This window comes from Oxyura jamaicensis, chromosome 1 (assembly GCF_011077185.1).
Source record: "Oxyura jamaicensis isolate SHBP4307 breed ruddy duck chromosome 1, BPBGC_Ojam_1.0, whole genome shotgun sequence".
Classification (NCBI taxonomy): domain Eukaryota; kingdom Metazoa; phylum Chordata; class Aves; order Anseriformes; family Anatidae; genus Oxyura; species Oxyura jamaicensis.
The window spans coordinates 99,880,004-99,901,106 of NC_048893.1; the positions used below are offsets into that span (position 1 = coordinate 99,880,004).

At 36.6% G+C, this 21,103-nt stretch overlaps 2 long non-coding RNA genes across 4 annotated transcripts; both read left to right on the forward strand.

Moving 5' to 3' along the window:
* Nucleotides 1-1,164: 1,164 nt before the first annotated feature.
* On the forward strand, nucleotides 1,165-11,661 carry LOC118160566. Its single transcript, XR_004747573.1, has 4 exons — nucleotides 1,165-1,342; nucleotides 6,683-6,759; nucleotides 10,222-10,286; nucleotides 10,760-11,661. It is a non-coding gene; the product is annotated as an uncharacterized LOC118160566 (long non-coding RNA).
* Nucleotides 11,662-11,699: 38 nt separating this feature from the next.
* Nucleotides 11,700-20,872, forward strand: LOC118160567. Of its 3 annotated transcripts, XR_004747576.1 has the most exons (4): nucleotides 11,700-11,874; nucleotides 13,424-13,561; nucleotides 20,203-20,260; nucleotides 20,750-20,872. It is a non-coding gene; the product is annotated as an uncharacterized LOC118160567 (long non-coding RNA). The 3 variants fall into 3 exon arrangements; XR_004747575.1 differs by lacking the exons at nucleotides 20,203-20,260; nucleotides 20,750-20,872 and adding an exon at nucleotides 14,047-14,330 and having other exon boundaries at nucleotides 13,424-13,564; XR_004747574.1 differs by lacking the exons at nucleotides 20,203-20,260; nucleotides 20,750-20,872 and adding an exon at nucleotides 14,052-14,330 and having other exon boundaries at nucleotides 13,424-13,564.
* Nucleotides 20,873-21,103: the final 231 nt, after the last annotated feature.

Below are 21,103 nucleotides of genomic sequence, written 5' to 3' on the forward strand. Positions count from 1 at the left end.
TGCATGTTTTCTTTCTCATTTTGCTCCTAAATTATTATTTTTTTTTTTAATGTTTTTTCTTAATCAAACATTTTCCCAGTCTTCACCTTGCTCCTGGTGAGTTGGTGAGTTTATGCCTTTGCTCAGACTCAGGTTTCTTGTGAGATCTGAGGACAAGTGGTATGAAGGGGCAGGATGCCTGCTTTTCTAAAATTTGCTTTGCTAATTTTGGAGTTTTCATGGCCTGTGAATCACAGCTCTTTAAATAGATGGAAATTATGCTTGCAGAAGGGGTGGCAGCTCCTCCTACTGCTGTGGTTGCAGGCAAATGGGAGCACAGAGCCGGGAGCTAACTTCCTACAGAGCCAAGTCAGCAGCCAGAAGGCAATAGGAGCTTGTTCTTCCAGGGGAAGAGGAATCCTTACTCCCTGCAGGAGGCAGTGTATGTAGCCGAGTGCTGTGTTCAGCAAGAGCTGAGAAAGAGAAGGAACCACTTTTTACAGATGACAGCCTGCTATTCAGCAGGGTAGTGTTAGCTGACTTCCAAGAAACAGAGAGGCCCTTCCAAAGCACCAATATGACTACAACTACCTCAGCATCTCCAAAATGAGTACTGGCACTGTGATGCCAAAAACAAACAAACAAAAAATCCAAACCCTATAAAAGGTATTGCATTCCCACTCATTACTAAGCTTACACACATAATGACTTCCCAGACACATTTCACATGTTCTTTTTTTTTTTTTTTACATGAAAAAATGACAAGTTAATAATAAGCAACTAAAAGAATCGAGAGATTTACATTTCTAAAGTAAATTGTATTTTTTTTTTTTTTTTTTTGTACACATAGAAACATCCTCAAAGCATTTAAGACTGTTTCAAAGACGTTTGTGTGTGCATATTCAAGTAATTATGCACTATCCTCCTTCTCTTGCTAAGGCTATGCAGGCACATTTCAACAGCTGAAAAGCATTTGGAAGTAACATCCAGAAACATCCTGACACCTGTGTTGCCACCTGTCTCCACTCTGACTTAGGTAGAGAGTCCCTCCAAGCAACCGCTTCTCAACAGGGCAAGATCAGATTGGTAAGTCTCTCCACATTGTCAAAAGCTGTGAGTACTAAAGACGAAATTGTGAGGTGAAGACTCTTCACAGGATGTTTTTTTTTATATTTTTATATAATGTGATACATATAACTGAAAGGAACCTGAAATGATAACACTGTGAATCATGTCAATATGCTGGTTCTTCTAGCTACTGATAGGCATTTCACTGTGATGACTAGGTGGCTGAGAAGCACTATGCCTGTGTCAATGTTTCCTGTTGCTGCAGGAATTCTGTCCAGTGACTTTCTCATCACGGGTGAGTAAAATTAATGTAGTAGTATATCCTTTTGGAATTAAGCAGGAAGGCAATCTCAGTTTTAAGCTGGTAAAAGAAAAAAAAAAAAAGAAAAAGAAAAAAAAAGAAGAAAAAAGCACTTTACAGCCCTGAGTGTATAGTCTTTTTTTTTTTTTTTTTTTTTTTGGGTGGGGGGGTGGTGGGCGGGGGAAAATAGGTCAGTATTCTTTGTAAATACTTGTTGCCTCTAATAGAATCTTCCATTGCAAATTTTAGGTACTTTATCAACTTTTCTATGTTGTATGTAAATTCTCATCATTTTCAGTTAAGAAAACTTATAAACACTCATGGCAATCTATAGGATTTTATTTTTTTTCAAACGCCCACTTGCAAAGGAAAACACTTATTTTAATCTTGTTTGGTGACTTTCAAATCAACACCCTGGAAGTGTTTGAAGATTACTTGCAAAGCATTATATAGTATTAGATCTGCATTGTGTATGTGCTTTTGCCAGTTACTTTTGTGGATATATATATAAAAGCATCAATAGCTTTTCTTCAGACTTTTACTGAAAACTTTTCTCCTGCTCTTTACTGTAGGTAAGGAAGATTGACCTAAATAATTCCTTCATAGGAGACTGTAGAATGTGGGACATGAAGAGCCCATCACAGCATTTCTTGGATATTCTGAATTGACTTGAATATGCTATTTATTCCCCAAACGGCAAAATACTTGGAGATGCTGTCAGCCTGAATAATTAAAATGAAAATCAACTATAATTACATGATCAAATATGTTGCCAAAAGTATTGTAGTATCAAATATTTTTGCTCTGAACGATGTTTTACTGTAAAATACTTTCACTTGTAATATTGCAGTGATGTGTCACCTAGATTCCACCTTAAAGCTTTCATCTTTCTCTATGTAGGTTACACAGCGAACAGCATTTGGATCAGAAGTCTCATTGTGCATATTAATCTGAGGGGGATTTTTTCACTGTTCATATGCAGGTTTTGAGACAATGATTTAAAAAGGCTGATGGGATTTTTGGTATGTCCTCTATGAATAGTTACTATAATTGCTATGAATTTGGCCAGGTGTAGCTAAATAATGTTTCAGGCAAAGAACTAAGAGGAAAGCTTTTTACACAATAATTTCCTGGGTAAGGTTCAACAAAATGAAAACTCATCAGAAACCCTGCTGGGATTCCATCAGCAAGCATTTATTTGCAGTTGCTGGTACACCTGCTTACACAGTAATAATACACCAGTGAGTTAAGTCACTATGCCAATGCAAATTAGCTTTATTTTGAATCGAATGTTAGATTTTAAAACATATGATGGGCAAGAAAACTATAATGCCACTAAATGCATGCAGGAAACTGATGGGAATGAAAAAAAAAAAAAAAAAAGGCACTACATTTATTCTGGCCTTTTTTATTGCTGTTCTTCTGTATGCTGATACATCCCATAAGAGTACCTAGTCTATTTATAGTACTTATCTGAAACATATGCTTTTCTCCTCTGCTGTAACTGGATTTTCTTTAGCCGGAGCCTTGCCATCTGCAATTTTTTTTTTTTTTTCTTCCCAAAGATGATCCTGTATTTCAGTCTGGGGAGAAGGAGAAATTTCTTAAAGTGGACTTTTCTATCTGTTTGTTTAATATGATCTCCCCTTATGACCAGTGGGATTCTGGCTTTCATAAAATCAGTTTGGTCCTGTATGTGTTTGTTTTTGGTGATGCAATCACTAATCTTAGAAAATAATCTAACATTATGCAATACGTGTCTCAGTGGACTGACTTCCAGTGTTTGAATCTTAACTTTTTTTTTTTTCCTTAAATAATTTTCAGACAAAAATCTTACTTTGTATGCTGGGGTTATTAAGGTATCATGGGAGAATCAGGTGCTCAAATCCCACTGAAATATAAGCTCCTTTATAGTCCCTTGGAAATCTCAACCCTAAGCTACTGCACTCAATGATCAAAATGATAAAGTGTGCGATTTTGAACCTAAACAGAATAGTAAGAATTCAGATGTTGAGCCACGTAACAACATCCGAACAACAGAGATCTGAATGTTATCCTGTCTTTTATATACAAATTTATTCAAGCATTCTCTTCCCTTAAGTGCTTTTCCTTTGTTTCTAGAAACTAAGCACAGATTTACCCTGGATTCTGCCAGCACAGCTATTTTAGTCAGGAGTGTGAATGCAAAGCCATGGTGACAGAAGAGCAAGCAAGACACTTGTTCTGGCACTGAAGCCCCTGGCATCTTGTGCAAGCACATAGAGAGGGTAACAAATGCTCAGGAGGCAGAAAGCTCACACATAGATCATAGAACAAACACTTTTTGCAGAGATGATTGCATTAGCAGAAACCCTTTCTGTGGATGCACAAGTAAAATGGTAAAATACCATAGCTTCCAGAATCGCTCCTTGTTCTGGAGACCAGTTGACCATTCTACAGATACTAGTTCACTACATGACTCTTCCTGAAGGACGCTTGAATGTTCTCTCTTAGACAAATTTCAGGGTGGTTCTGATGGTGGGTTACATCCCTTTCTGTGACTAGTTCTTTACTAGGTAATATGGATGAGACCACATCAGGTTTGGCCTCGTCTTTTCTTCAGAGTTTTCGAGTAACATCCTAGCACAATTACACTCAAATATGTAATGTTTTCTCATGAAAATACCATTTCTTACCTTAATAAAAATAAAAATGCTCCAGGGGCCTGTAGCACAGCCATGACATTATTTTAGATTTGGAATGAAATTAAAAACAAACAAAAATACTAGAACAGCATGTTAATTATGCACAGGACCCATCAAATACCCCAAACTGATTGCTGTGTTATATGAATGAGGCCTGTCTGTTCTACAAGAGCACGAAAAGTAACACAAATATAATAGCTCTGCATCACTTGGCCTGGGAGTCAAGATTGACTTGTTGGAGTAAATGTGTTTAATAGTACGCCTAGTTATGCAGCTTTACTGTTTTGTTTTTCTTGCCTGGGAAGAAAAGATTTCATTCTTCTGCCTTAAACAAAGCCATGGCTAGTAGAGGTGTACCTAGGCAAGGAGTCTGCCTACTCTGGCACTTTTAAAACAGACCTCACCTTTGTAAGGCGATCTTGCACCTTTGCAGTGCTGTGGATGGAGGAACATCAGCTTGCAGAACTAACTACATTAGCTGGAATGGCCATATGCTTATTTATCCTGGTATTGACTTGGAAACTTCTATCTTGCCTATGCTGAAACTCTGGAAAATTCCTTCCTGAAAAGTAGGGAAAATCAAGCAAAGAGACAGGAGGTCTGAATGGGTGATCAAGCTGCTTCTAATTAAATACAGACATAGAAAGGAAGTGTATAAGAGATGGAAGCAGGAGGATTACAGAGTAGCTGTCTAACTTTGCAAGGATAAGATTAGAAAATACAAGGCTAAACAGGAGTTACATCTGGTAAGAGCAACAAGAAAGGGATTCTATGAGTACAAAACAGAAAATGGAAGATTGGGGAAAATGTGAGTGCCCTGCTGAGTAGGGCAGGGGTCTTAGCAACAAGTGACATGGAAAAGGCCAAGGTACTTGATGCCTTCTTTGCCTCAGTCTTTGCTGGTAAAACCAGCCTTCAGGGGGGTTCCAAGGCTACTTAGACCAGAAGGATAGTCTGGAGCAAGGAATACTTGGCCTCAGTGGAGTACTGAAGCAAACTGGGTGTAACATAAGTATATGGAGTCTAATGGGTTGTACCCTTGAGGGCTGAGGGAGGTAGCTGATGTCACTGTGAGGCACCTCTCAATTATTTTTGAAAAGTCATTACATGTGAGAGAGGTCCCTGAAGACTGAAAGAAGGCAAATGTCTGTCTCCAAGAAGGGCAAGAAGGAAGCTCTGGGGAGCTACAGGCCAATCAACCTCACCCCAGTCCCTTGAGAATATAGTGAAGAAAATCCTCCTAGAAAGCATTTCCAGTCACAAAGGACAAGAATTTGACGAGGAATATGCAGCACGGGTTTATGAAGTGAAAATCATCCTTAACCAACATGACAACCTTATAAACTGAGGTTACCATTTTGGTGGACGAGGGGAGAGCAACTAATGTCATTTATGTTTAGTAAGCCTTATGACACAGTCTCACATAACATTGTCATGAACATACTGACAAAGTACGGGTTAGATAAGTGGATAGTAAGTAGATTGAAAACCATATGAATGGCCAGGCTCAGAGGGCTGTGACCAGCATCAAACAGTACAGTTTGAGTACTAGTCTGGAAAGTAACACTGGAATGGGTTAGACACAGAGGTCATGGAGTCTCCATCTTTGGAGACATTCAAAACCCAGCAGGATGTGGTCCTAGACAACTCGGTCTATCTGACCTTGCTTGGGCAGAGGGGTCAAATAGGTGATCTTAAGATGCCCCTTCCAATGTAAAAAATTATTTGATTCTGTTTTATGCTCTCTCCACCTATATACAAAAGGTGTGTGCATTAGGACACTAACACAAAAATGCCATTCTATACACACCGGAATATTTTTGCCATGAATGGTAGGACTAGTGCAGGGTTAGCACAGGATCGGTTCAAAGACAACATAAGCATTGGATACAGAGTGACACCAGCTCTACTTGACTTCAGGAGATATGCAGGGATGTTCATCTTCTATTTTCCTTTGTAATACATCTCAAGCTTGTCACTATTTTTACTATTTAAAGGTAAAGCTTTCAGATGCCTAGGATGTTGGTTCCATTCTGTACTGCTCATTCAGTCCTACTAGGCAAAATGATGTTGGTCTCAATGCTGGTTATTCACATCAGATGAATGTAAGGTCTCACTTTTAAACTATATTCAAAATTTACCAACATATTTGCTCATATTTTACCAACAATTTGCCCATACCTAAATAACTATGAGGGTTTGAGTGTATGTACAGGCAGACTTCAATGTGCTACAGGGTTGTCTTGGGTTGTCTGTTTCATCAAGAAACCAAGTGAACCACAAGACAAATTGTATTTTGAACCAATTTCATTTTATGTTGGTCTAGGAGAGTTCTTGATTCTAAGAGAAAGTCAGTATCATTGCCTTGTGATGAGTATGTGTGGGGAAAAAAAAAAAAAATCTTGCACAACTGGAGCTGTAACTTCCCCTTATTTGGAAGACTACTGTAACACGTTCTGCTGCTTTCTGCTGTACACTAAGCTACTGAATACCAAGCAACTGACCCACTGTACTCAGTCAGCAAGCTGGATCTTACAATAAGTCTGGAAAAAAAAAAAAAAAAAAAAAAAAGGATTATTTTTAAGAAGCTCGAAATCCTGTAGCCAGGTCAAATATCTCAAAAGAATCTGTATATTTGGCTTTCATCTAGCTATTTCCCCAGCTGCATTATTCAAGCAACAGGAATCTTTCTAGCTTAGAAGGTACATGATCATAAACATTTTGACAGTAAGACATTATTCAAAAATGTCTTTGACTGTACTGGTGGTCCCCAAATTAATTTTTCTAGGCTACTTTCTTACTCATGGAAACATGCATGCGCCATAGAATGCGTATCCATAAAAGGTGGACTTTTGAGGGATTTTCTGATTGTGGCTCTTTCATACCTGTTCAGTAAAGCCACTGTATTATTTCTTTCCTCTTTCTTGCATGTTATTGTACTTATTTTCAGTACTCATAATTTTGTCATAACTGATAAACAGTTATATATTATATATAACTCTTATATATAACAGTTATATGTTATATGTAACTATAGTTATATATATATTACTCTTTTGAGTAATATATATATATATTCAAGGCATTATGAGAGATTAGTTTGACACAGTTTTTAATTAATACACTTTTCAATGTATTTGAGAATGTGAGCTATAGAAATTTATTCGTAATTGCATGCTGCCTTTCAACTGATAAATACCCCTAAGGAAAAATATGGTGAAATTGGCAGATGGAGCTGAACTTTTCAGAGATTGCCACTAGCTGTTACAAAGTAGTCAGCTTGGTAAAAAGGAATAAATTTATATATAGAGAGATATATAGATATATATAGATACAGATATATTTCCATGTTTGTTCATCAAACATCAGTGAGTGGAACAGTTCATCTCAGTATTGTTTCCAAAGAGTATCAGTGACAGGAAAATTATCACAGCTGAAAAGGCAAAGACAGAATGGGAGAAGGCTGAGTGACTACCTCCCAAGAAAAAACAGGGAAAACAGAAAAATCTGTATGGAAATCTTGGATCTCTACTGACTAGTGGAAAACATAGATGATCAGCTCATCTGATTCTGTTTTAGCTATACAAACCTGTTAATTAGTAATGTGGAAATTCACAGGTGTGCTTAGGTTAAGGTTGGTTACCACTCCAGTAGCTCCGTTTACTATCAAAAAACTGTGAAATAAAATAATTGGCTAGAACCAAGGTTTGCAATAAACAAACAGGTGGAATTTTTGTTGAGTATCTTCATCAAAATATGATCTACCTGTGTTTATGCTGGTGGTGGTGGTCGTGGTTGGTTGGTTTTGTGTATGTATGTATGTATGTATTTATTTATTTATTTTCCCAGGCCATACATGGAGTTCTGGACTCCCCAGTACTAGAGAGACATGGAACTACTGGAGTGAGTCTGCAGAGGGCTAGAGCATCTTTTATGATGAAAGGCTGAGAGAGCTGAGCCTGTTTATCCTGGAAGAGGGAAGGCTGAGAAGGGATCTTATCAATGTATATAAATATATAAAGATGATGGGACCAGAAGACTTTCAGTGGTGCCTAGTGACAGGATGAGAAGCAGTGGCTACAAGCTGAAACACAGGAAGTTCACAGGAAGCTCAGTCTGAATATGAGGAGAAACGTCTTTGCAGTGAGGGTGACAAAACACTGGAACAGGTTGCCCAGTGAGATTGTGGACTTTCTTTCTCTGGAGATATTCAAAACCAATCTGGATGTGATCCTGTGCTATGTTCTATAGGTGGCCCTGCTTGAGCAGCAGGATTGGATTAGATAATCTCCAGAGGTCCCTTTCAACCTCAATCATTCTGTGTTTCTGTGAACCCCTATTGATTATCCCAGGAATGCCAATTCATCAGTTCTGAAAAAAATGAGTTTCATGAAGGATTAGTGCAGTCGGATTATAAACTGAAGGGCTCTTCTTCACAAGGAGCAGTAGAGCTGCAACCAGTATAAACTCAAATGTCTTATCACTTCAGGAAGATTGAAAGGGAACTTAGTTTGATCAAAAATCAGCCCCATTATTAGGTATATTAGAGGTGCAGGGTTATATTAAGCAGCCAGATATAAATTAACTTAAATCCACAAGACTTATTTTCCTGCTACAAAGCCAGACCCTGGCAATAAGAACTCAGGACTCATAGAAGGTTGGGTTGGAAGAGACCTTAAAGACCATCTCATTCCACCCCCCCTGCCATAGGCACTGACACCTCCCATCTGACCAGGTTGCTCAAGGCCCCATCCAACCTGGCCTTGAACAATTCCAGGAATGAAGCATCCACAGCTTCTCTGGGCAACCTGTGCCAGTACCTCACCACCCTCATAGTAAAGAATTTCATTCCAATATCTAATCTAAATCTATGCTTTATTTAGATCTAGTTAGATCAGACATTCTCCCTTGTCTTATCATTATGCTCCCTGAAATAGGCTTTCCCCAGCTTTCCTGCAGGCTCCCTTTAGGTACCGGTAGGTCTCTATAAGGTCTCCCCAGAGCCTTCTCTTCTGCAGGCTGAGCAACCCCAATTCTCTCAGCCTGTCTTCATAGGATAGGTGCTCCAGCCCTTTGATCATCCTTGTGGACCTTCTCTGGACTTGCTCTAACAGGTTTGTATTTCTAGATTTGAACTAAAAAGTCCTGTATATTTGAAATACTAGGTGTTTTCCTTATGGTTTCTCTGTTTAATGATCTGTCAAAAAAAAAAATAATAATAATAAAAAAATAACTAGACAGCAAATTACTTGTTTGAAAGAGAATTCAAGGTGTGCATCCTAATGTGGTGATAAGCATATTTTGTAAAAGTTATGGTCACGCAATTTTACTGTACATGTTCAGCTGATAAATTCCCTTTGCGTATGCTACCTAAATGATTTAATAAGAATATAGTTCCTGATACATTTTACCCTTCTGAAAAAAAGGTCTTCTTTCCTCCACAAAAGATTATTTAGCTTGCCTTAATTCAAAAACCATTGCTTAGTTTTTGTTTTTTTTTTTGTTGTTGTTCTTGTTTTTCTTCATGGAAAGAATTAAAAATGTACATTAATGAAATTCCTTTGTACAGATGTGTAAGTGCAACAGTGAAAGTAGAAAAAATCAGCAGGATGAGAGAAAACAGCCATCATTCAGACTTTTTTATGCTTTTCTCTGAAATGTTGCAGGTCTATTTAAAGCAAGAATATTGAAAACATATTTTTAGAGTGACTAAATATAACAGCACAATCCAGAGAAAAACAACCCCTAGGTGATCTGCTTTTTATAAAATACATAAATAGTTTTTGAGAATTACTTGTAGAAACAATACATCTTATTCTTCTGTTTCCTTTATGTAATAACATTGTGGTCCTGAGGGATGACAAGAAAAAATAGTTTCATTTACTAGGGCTTGAAATTTAGTAGTTTTAAATCTATAATTTTGTGACAGAATGGCACAGCATTATTTTCTATTTGCAATTTATGTCCAAGACAACAGAAAAAAAGTCTAGCAGCATTCTTGATACTATAGATCTTTTTTTTCTCCTTTTTTTTTTTCTTGTTGTTCTTTGTTTTGTTTTGTTTGTTTGTTTTTCCTTGGGGGATGGGGAGGGTAGGAGAGGAAGTGCTGTTCATTCTTGATACTCTGATTCTATAAATAATCGATACTGCAACGTTCATATATTGAAATATGTAGTAATGTTTTCTTAGGGAAGCGACCAATTTTCTGACCTGGAATAAAAATCTCTGGACCAATATTCTGATAGTGGCTGCAGGTACGCGTTTCATCACTCCATACAAACACTACAAAACAACTTTATAAATATCTTAAAAGACATAAACTTTCTGTAGGAAACCCCGTAATTTAATTTTTCAAAAATGCAAGCCTAGATTTTATAAAGTAGTAAGTTATATATATCAGTAGCATTTCTACATACACCTACTGTACATACAAGTGTTATGTTTAGGTATTTAATGTATTATTGTAATTAATTTTCCTTCATCAGTAGAAAACTAGTTGACCTGGTAGAAAGGGAAATGTGGTAAAAAGCTATTTATTAATTGCGCCTTGCTTGATGGAAGTTATGTTGTCCTTTCCACATAAGCTGTGGCTAGAAAGACAAGCAGTGTCATGCTTGGGAACTTTGGACAAGGAGTGTGAGAAGGTGCTGTGGCTTGTAAGGACAGATGGGAACCTCCTCAACCACCCCTGATGATGGAGAAACTTTGGTCTGTTTATTCCTCGCAGGCCTGCCTGTTTTCTTGTCTGTATCCCCTGCTCCTGGACTCTCATGCTCACCTCCAAGGGTTTTGCCCCATGCTTGTGCTGCTGGTGAGTGATCTGCTACTCAGACTGCACTTTAACTGTTGTAGACCAGACGGTCAAAGAACAATGAAAACAGGGGAGTGGGATCTTTTTAAAGTGAGAATAAAAAATTTAACGAACTGTTCAGCACAACTTAACTTGCAATTATTGAATTTAGTATTTGGGAATCCTGTTGTGCTGCACAATACTCGACCACTGAAAAATAGGCAGGCATTGCTTTAATGAATTATAAAATGTAGTTCATATTGCATTACTTCTCCTTTTCCTTCCTTTTTTGTATGTAAATTATCTAGATACTATTTTTTTTTTGTGTTTCAGTGAGCATTCAACATTTCCCTGTAAACAGGATATTATATTGTTTATAGCTGTAATGCTATTAGATTTTAGTGAAATATTAGCTACAAGTTAGGGGTAGAGGGAACCTCATTTGATATATATATCCCAGGAATCCGTTTTTATGGTTTTATATATAAAGAATCCAAGGGAACCTCAGCATAACCTCCACAAAGAAAACTCTTATTGTTATGTTTCATCATTGAGAAATGTTTATGGGTCCCATAAGATTTCACTCAGATGTTTAAATAATTTGTGTAACCTTTTGGTCATGTAATTTATTTGATTTATCTGAAATGATTGTAGACAAGAAATTTCATCAGCTCTGCTTTGTTCTCTCATAAAGTAATGGAAAGAAAGTAGTTCTCAAGTTATGTTAGACTTAAAATAATTGTAAGCAGCTACCACAGATGCTATATAAATTGTGGGTTTTCTCCTAATTTCATCGATACTGAACGCTTGTCTTAGATGCCTGGTAAAATTTAATTAGAAAAGACAGACTAAAGTTACCTACAAAAATGCATGTCTTCTTTTAAAGTGGAGGAAGTTTGACAGTATCTTAATGGATGCACAAGGAGATCACAGGAAGATTCCTTTGGGAGCCCCCATGACATGGACAGGCACAGATGCATCCCTGTGCTCTTTTGAGTACAGGGACTGCTCTCTGTATCTCTACATGGCTTTTTTACATATAAATTTCACTGGTAAGCCTTTTCACTTTGTTAAAATTAATGGCATCAGCACTAACATCCACCTGTGTTAAGATTTAAATAGTATTAATAGTACCCCATATGCTACCTATTAATCAAACATGACTTTGATTAACACATTTTTGTATCCAGGTGTGAACAAAAACACATTTTGGAAAGTTTCCTGTCTCTATCCTTACACTTGAATTGTTTAGGATGCAACATTGGCTGCTGTACCTCTTCTGTGTTGGTACATACATGGTTAGCATTAAGCAGTGAAACTATGGAGGCTGGCAAAACTTAATCTTTCTGTCCTCAGCCAGCCCCTCTGGTGAGGAATGTATTGACTTCTATAGAAGAATAGAAGATGCTGATAAAATAATTGCTTAGCCCTAATGAAAAGGCTTAAAAGATTTAGAAGAACATCCTGCAGATAGCAGACCTAAGCTTCACCCCTTCTCATCAAGCTGTCAAGGGAGTTTGCACACCACAGCTGAGGATTTTTTTTCAAAGGAACACATATAAAACTGGGGTAGTCCCATTTATAGTTGCTTCAGAATTAAAAAAAAAAAAAAAAAAAAAAAAAAAAAGTCTAAGTAAAATGAGGACATTGTTGAAATAAAATAATTTTGATATTATTATTTTCATAACCTGGTACAAATGAGGACCAGTCTCAGTGAACTCACAGTAGCTATTTTGATATTAAAAAAGTGAGAAGGAGACTGAAGGCAGAACTGTCAAATCACTTCTCTTTATTCTCATAACGATAAAAGCTCATGACTGCTCATTGTCCTAGGAAGAAAGACATTCCTAGTAAATTTATTAGTGAAAAGCAAGTGCTTTAATTCATGATCTTTCCTATGCAAATATTTTTTGCTAAAATTCCTGGAGAACTCGCAATGAAAAGGATTAATTCTAGTAATGACATACTAATGTACCTGTCAATAATGATCATTCTGGACTGTTAAGAAGTTACAAAGATTAACAGGACAAATTCTTTAAACAGAGTTTAGTTATGGTAAATGAAAATCTTTTGTCTACTTTAAGATTTATCATTACAGAAGAAATAAGAATATTAGAAGGTGGTACTAAACTTGGATGTTGCTTCTAGTTTTGTTTCATCTCATCTCACAAATATATTTTTTTGGGTTGGACTAGATGATCTTTAAAGGTCCCTTCCAACCCAAACCATTCTATGATTTTATGATACTTTTGTCTTGGAAACCTATCAAACTGGGTATTTTTGTTCTGCTTCTTTTCCATTTTCTCCCCATCCTATTGAAAGACTGTATTTTAGCACAGTGTTCCTTTGGAGGATCCACATACAGCAGAGTTCCTATTCTATGTAAGACACAGAAACAGTTAAAACTACCCTACAGGCAGGGCACTTCTGTTCTGCAGTCATACCATAGGACAGAATAATTCCTGGGGCCATGAACAGGTATTATAAATAGAGTGAATTTTGAGATCCTCTCCTTTTTATTGGCCGGGGCAAAATACTGTATAGTTTCAGAATTTAGGAGAGTGAAGTAAATTAATTACTTCACCCAAGCTGTCCTTAGAGCAGGACAGCAGGCTGCTGTTCCTTGACCAGCTCATCTGTACCGTGTTGTTTGGAATGCCTGTGCAGTTCTGTTTGAAATTGAAACCTCGTAGCTCAAGTATGCATTCAAACTTGATTCATCTTTGGTGCATCTGTTTTGTGGTAAGTGTTTTGATGTGTGGGAATGGGAAATGTTAACACCTTGTAAGATGATTTGATATGTGAGAAAACTACATTTCACAGCAAGATAAATAACAACTCCTCAAACTTTGCAGACACCAAAGAAGTCTCCCAGTAGCCCGAGGAATGAAGAGGGTGGGTCATTCTTGCACTCCAGTCTCCTTAAAAGTAGTGCAGAACTGACAATTTGTCACAATGCCTATGAATTACAAAAAGTTTCAATTATGGCTAAAAAGCCTTTGAGACTGAAGCTGTTGTGGTTATTTCTTAGAAGCACCTGTCAAAGTCACTGAGGTCTATTTATTCCTTACTACATTTTAGGAACATTTTTGAATTGTCATATTCCACCTGTTCTCACAACCACAATGCTTTTTGCTAATCAAAAACCATCAGATTTGTAGCCTCAAGGCACAATCAAGTTGTCAAACAAAATTTGGTTTTTACCTCGTTATATTCCTCTGAAGTGCAGGTGACTCTGACTTGGCAGCAGTATTCTGTACAGAAGCAAAGTCTCAGGTCTTCTAGGTACAATAAATGATCCTCAGTGGAGAGTTTGTGCAATACATCTGGACGTAACTTTAATGAAGTAAGCCAGAAAAATTACACTTTACAATCACAATGTAGGCTTTATTTGAGGAGGAAGAGAGCTACAAAACATATTTAATTTAACAAAGAACAGACACATTGGAACAGAATAACATATTATGGATGTTATTGAATTTGATAATTAAATACATCGTTTAAAGTACTTCAGTTCAACCATCTGTAAATTTTATTTTGAAAAGTCAGTGAAGCCTCAGCCTCACTGAGGTCAGTAAGCCACTCGACTAAACTAAGACTTTTCATCAGTCCAGACTGTGGATTTCTTTTGACAGTCTGTAGAAAGTACCCAGGCTATGAACCAGCCACAGCCTTTAACTTCTAGCAGTCTAGAATATGTCAAAGCCAAGGTACGTCCATAGTCATTGACTATAATTATTTCAGTGTAACTAGATGTGCACAAAATTTTCTGCATTTAAGATTTTTGACTACATATATTATCAAATACAATTCTGATTACTACTGATTGCTACTTAATAACTTTCACCAAAACTGCATTTTTAATCTTGAAAATCCCCTACAGTCTCCTTTCCATCACTGGCATTTCTGGCATTTATTTTATTTTATTTTTTTTTTTTTAAGGTTCTGATAATAATATATATGCTTTACAGTTGATCTTACTTCTGCATATATTCCAGTTCACTAATTTCACCTTTTCATTGGTAGCTAATTTCTGAAGGCTAAATGTCAGACAAAGCTTTATTATCAGCATGAGCTTTTGCTCTCTTTGATATTTATTGGTGCCATTTTCTGCCTCCTTTAGCTGAAATACCAAAGATACTTTGCTTCAGTTACTTCTTGGTTTCTGAGCCACTTAAAAGTTAAGTCTTTTAAAGAAGAAAAATAATATTTCTTCAAATAACCTAAATGATAGTATAAATGCAGCTGAACGACCCTTGTTCCTGTACCTAGCATTTTGTCTAAATATGTGTTTTTGGCTATGTGAGGCAATTGAATTTCTACTTTCCTAAGAGTTTTTTAGTATGAAGTGTCTCGATGTTAATGACAGAGCGCTACAGGAATCTTTCTTCCAGAAAGCATATCTGTCAAACAGCTTTGAATCATACATTTTAATCTTTCTGGGTTCAGGTGGTCAGCAGGGTATCTATTTCAGTCCCCATGTTTCATTATATGAACATTACAGTAGTGCTGGAAAAAGATAGACACCCAATGAATCTTATGAAAATATTGTGGTGTTCAAATGCATTACGTTATTGATATTAATAAGATGAAAAATTATACAGTACGAAGCATACTATGATATTTTTCAGTTCAGAGAAAGAACCTTTCCTCAGAAGATATCTAAAGGAAAATATGACAGCAGGAAAATAGATCTGAAGAGATTTATTATTATTATTATTTAAGTTTACAAACCAGAGAATGATGGCCAAAGAATGTAAAGTGTGGGTTAAAATGCATTAGTGAAGCAGCTACACATTTTACATAAACAGAAGAAAAGTCTGCATTAGGGTTGACAAATAATGTGTTTTCCTATGGAGATAGTCTGGTAAAAGAAAGTCCGGCATGTTACAGAAATGCAAAGTATAGCGAAGTGTTTCTATTTATGAAAGCAACTAGCATCTCACTCTCTTTTAAAAAGGCTGAAACCCTCTTTACCAGAGGGATGGTATGACAACAAAGAAGAAAACTGACAGGGAACTCAAGTCAGAAAATGGGACTTCAGACTGTAAAGGGAAATCAGTTCAGTACACTGAGTATGATACACTTCTGAGGAAAGCATGTACAGTACTTAAAACATTTAATATCCAGAAGCTCAACGTTAACCATATTTGTATTAGCCATCCTGTTGCAGTTGAGACATCAGCAGTACTGGATGTCAGCAATATTGGGAAAGGCAGCACAGAATTTCTTCCAACCAGTGAAGGTATAGTGGCACTGTTCTCCCACCTTGGCAATATTGAGGCTATGAGATATTTCCCATATTAGCCCCACAAGAGTGGCAAGGGGAGCAAGGCCAGCTCTTTGCTGTGTGATTTACCTTTGTAGACAACCATTAAATCCTGTTGTTTAGGTAGCTGCCAGAACAAGAATGAAAAATCTTGTCATATTAACAAAGCAGGTACTGTTCAATGGCAATAGCATCAAGCCCTGGTTCACCAGCATTCTTGTATTCTTATGTAGTCACCTGCATGACAAAGGATGATGAAGATGTTTTGTTGTGGATTGCTCTATGCTGGAAATTTTTTCTCATTTGGCTAGTTACAGACATGATTCTTTACAGTGCCTCTCTGCCAGTGAAAGCCTTCTGATTGAAGCTGTTGTGATATACTTGGAGGAACATGTAAATAATACTAACAGAAGTTCATTATTCTCAACAGCAGTTGTGACTGCAACATGAAGTTTTGTTGGTATATCTATGACAGTAAATCATACCTAATTTAGACTAAACTTCAAACAATGAGGAGACCAGCTGATCAGCATTCATTCTGATACCAGATATCATTTGAGATAGTTTTTTTTTTCAAAATCCTTGAGGGATTGAGAAGGCAAAAATATACCTTTTACAGTTTAAAAGTAGTTTAGTCTTATTAGTAAATGATGCCTTTCTGGCTATGAGACTTGTTATTAAAAACTCTGGTACTCTTATCTGAAAAGCTATCAACACTGTAGAATAGCCAGTAGTTCTCTAGTTACATGTAGGAAGAATAGTTTACTTACTGCAATCCACTCTCAATTTCAATCTCTTGTGTATACCTTCCCTCACTGCTGCACATGTGAGGAGAAAAAAGAAAAAAGAAAAAAAAAAAAAAAAAGGCAAGCATAACCAATACCAATTTACTATAATGGAATCTTAAACAAAGATTCCACCCTTTAATTTCACTCTTCATATCTAGGAGCTCCTTCATTGAATAGTACAATGAAGAAAGTAGGGCAAAAGGGGATTATGTGTTACTAATGCACTTGATAAAGTAGGAGAATGTTTTATGACAATAGTAATAGAATCATAGAAGGTATGATTTAGTGAATGATTAATACCAAACAGCACAGTTGCTCATTTTAATATTCTGGATGAAGAGTTTTGCCAAAGTAACTTAGTACTGAGTCCACCTAGTTACTACAAAGTTAGATTAGGACAATGGAGATGACAATTTGGTGCTGTACAGAAAAACTATAACAAGTCCTTTGCTCTTCACAATATACTAGCAAGTACACACACTCATTCATCCCAACGGTTGACTGGGAGAGAGGTTGGACAAAAGGAATCACTATTGACATTAGAAATTGCATGTTTTTTTTTTCTGTCTGTTTGCTGTCCAGTGGTTACGTGACAATCTAGCTATTCATGTATAAGTACTTATTGAACCAATACAAATGCTACTGCTTTGCTGAACTGGGAATAAAATAAGAAAGGCTTTGATCAAGTAATATTTTGCCATATACATTATTCTTTGTACAAATCTAATCTTTATCCAGCTTGTAGCCTTCACTAGTAACAAACGTAAACATAGATGACCTGTTGTACTTTAACCCATCAGGCAGCTAAGCACCACATAACTATTTGTTAATTCCCCCTCAATGAGATGGGAGAGAATCAGAAAAAGGTAAAATTAGTGTGTTGAGACAAAAATTTAATAGGACAGAAAAGGATGGGAATAATAATAATAATTATAAAAGAATATACAAAGAAAATGATGCACAATGCTCACCACCCACTGACTGATGCCCAGCCAGTTCCTGAGCAGCAGTAGCCCCCTCTCTCAACCAAAAAAATCCAAAACACAGCATTGCATGAGCATCTACAATGAAAATTAATTATATCCCAGCCAAAACCAGGACACATTCACACTAAGCATCCTTTATAGGGGCACAACTGTACTTTATTTTAAGCAAAGTTGTATCAATATCCTGTGTATCAGTAACTAATACCATAAAAGTCCCTGTCCAAGAACTTGAGTCATAATAAAAGGCCACATCAAAGCTAGAGGAGACAGCATATGCTAGGTAAACAGCATATTCCAGGCCTGGCTGCAGTGGTGGAAGGGTGTACTGCCCTTTTGCTGACATTCTGTGCCAGGCAGCCAACAGACAGCAACTTGTGAAACCCATTTGTCCATAATATCATAAAGGTAAGGAACTGAGTGTCAATGGCTGTGCTAGGGCAAAATGCCCAGATCTGCACAACAGAAGATACACTCCTGTGTTCTGTATCACCCTCATTTGCCATGTTCTTTCTTCAAAGAGAGAAGGTGTCAGTGACTAACAGACCAAATCATGTTTTAGAAGTAGAGTCAGAAGGTACTCCATAAGTCTGCTTTGCATCTGGCATGGAGACAATGTCTCGTACATGATGTTTGTTACATTGCCATCGGTGAAACAAACCCATCTCTCCAACAGAAATATTGGAGAAACAAACTTGGTAATGGCGAGGAAGGAAGCTGTTTTCATTCTTAATTTCTGCTTTGAGGAAAATAAATCTAGTAGTTCAGAAATAATGAACAGTTATTACATAATTCTTTTCAGCAGTTAAGCTATAGAAAGACTGTACTTAATTGGTTGAGCTACAGGACAGAAATATGAGTAGGATGGGACATCATTTCCCTTCTGGTGCAGCATGCAACACATGCTTATAAACACAAAGGAAGTCAAATGAAAATTAAAACACATTGGACTTTGTTAACCCTTCTCAAAACGTTGTAACAGAAGGAAGGGATAAAATAGTTTAAACACCCATATTACAGAAAATAAATGCTCCATATGTCAAGCGTAAAGTTGTAACAAAAATGTTTAGGTTTAGGTGACTTGGTAAAAAATCTCTATATTGATTTATTCACAGGCACTTTCCAATCCCTCTGTGAACAATGAACCTATAGTATTAATAGGACACTACCCAATACACTAAAGTATTTGGGGAAAAAAAATGAACTTAACCTTTGAGTGTTTTACCTGGCTCTGCACCAAAACAAATGGAGCACAGGGAGGGTGGTTACTGTAGGGTGCTGAGATTAACGGTCAGACTTAGAGTACTGAATAGTCTTTGTTCACCTCTAAAAATAAATGGAAGAGAGAGATATATGGGATATATGTACGTATCTATATTGTCAGTTGTTTCAGGAAGACATTAAAAACAGAAAAATACAGAAAGGAATATTTATCTTTTTTTCCACTCTGAATTTTCTAAGTTTAGCCTTTTTTTTTTTTTTTTTTTTTTTTTTATATATATATATTTTGAATTGCTGCAATACAAGTTGGTGGTGGTCATATGTTTCTGAAGTCCCCACCTGTTCCAATTATTTCTGTATGGGGTTGATTGTGAAGCTGCTGTGTATACAAACACAAAGTAACATCTGTGGCTTCTGCAATAGAAGAAATGAAATTTCTGTGCAGAGCCTTCTTAGAGCTGTTCTCATGCTTACTATATCACTGAAGTTAAAATGTCCATGGTAGCACTATAAAAGACACTGAGGTAGAAACTGGGTAGGGGGTGTTAAATGAAGGTGAATGGGATGTTATTCATTACAGTTTTATGCCTCTTCTAGCTTTTCATGATTTTTCTAGTTAAATGCAGAGATCCCACATTGAGATCTGCTGTCATTCTTCTGAAGTGGATTTTAGTCCTACACCCTGATTCTTTATGTTTTTTGTAATTTACCTTGGTGTTCAGGAAGGGGGTAATATATTGCATTCAGTATATTGTAATTGTGCTACTGTAGCAACATGCATATAACACATTGCTGCTTCTGCTCCTTAAAATGTATGTGCTTTGTCCTCTTTTTAAAAGGCTTGTCCATTAAGATGGCCTTAATGTTCTTCATGGGTCTGATCTGAGATAGTTTTAAAAATCTAAATACTAGAAAGTATATTCTCTCCTTGATCTGCTTTAATGGAAGTTGTGCCTGGGGATGAGAGGACAATAGATCTTCCTGTGTCTGAATGAGATTCCTTCTTTGGAGTTTCAGAAAGGCAATTTGTCTTAAAAAAAAAAAATAAATAAATAAAATAATGATGTTGTTTAAAACTACTTTGTGTTTTGTTTTGTTTTGTTTTGTTTTTCTTAAAAGCAGTTAACCAGAGCTGCCAGCTGCTTAGAAACAACCATTGTGTTAGAAAAATACTCAGGTATGTTGGAAATTATTTCTGAGAATCTTGGGACATGGGATTTACAGGTTTATGGTATGTGCATAAAGGATACCTCAGCTGTAAAGTAAGCCAGAAACACACACATATCTTTTGTCTGTCTTCAAGTGTTTATTTCCTGTGTCCTTCTAACATCTGGTAATGAAATAAGTTAAGACTGAAATGCAGTATCAGGGCTCAACTTTTCAGAGTGAATGTAGTTTAAATGACTTGCTGTACATGCATTGCAATGAACAGCAAGAAACATAAAAATTAAGTAACTCGTTACTAGGATGGATCTGCTCCCATGATCTCTCTGCAATAAAGGATCAAGCTTAGAAGCCATCTTTTAGTGGGGTAGCTTATCTCTCCCTGGGAGAAATTAATGGTGTGGGTCATTTTGAATGTGTTAGAGGTATCCTGAGCCCTGCTTTTTTATTATTTACTTTTTTTTTTTTTTTTCTTATACATAACAACATTCATTTTTCACAGGATTGTCTGCTTGCATCCTTGAATTTGGAGTTTTATATCCCAGCAGGAGTACAGCTTCTGATGGGACTAATTGGAAAATAGAGATGTTGCAAAGGGCATTATAGCATTTCTAAACTATTAAAATAGTGATTCTTGAACTATCAGTTTTTGCTGCCTGCTGATCTGATAAGAGAGTAACTGAAAGTCACTTTTTTTTTTTTTTTTTTTTTTTTTTTAATTAGCTACAGTGCTCAGGAGCATGGATGGGGTGTATTCCAGTAACCCTGGACTGAGTAAGTTATGGTACAGAGGCACCAAAGAGTAAGAAGACCAAATTTTATCTGTTAAATAGACAAAATATATCCCGTGGTGAAA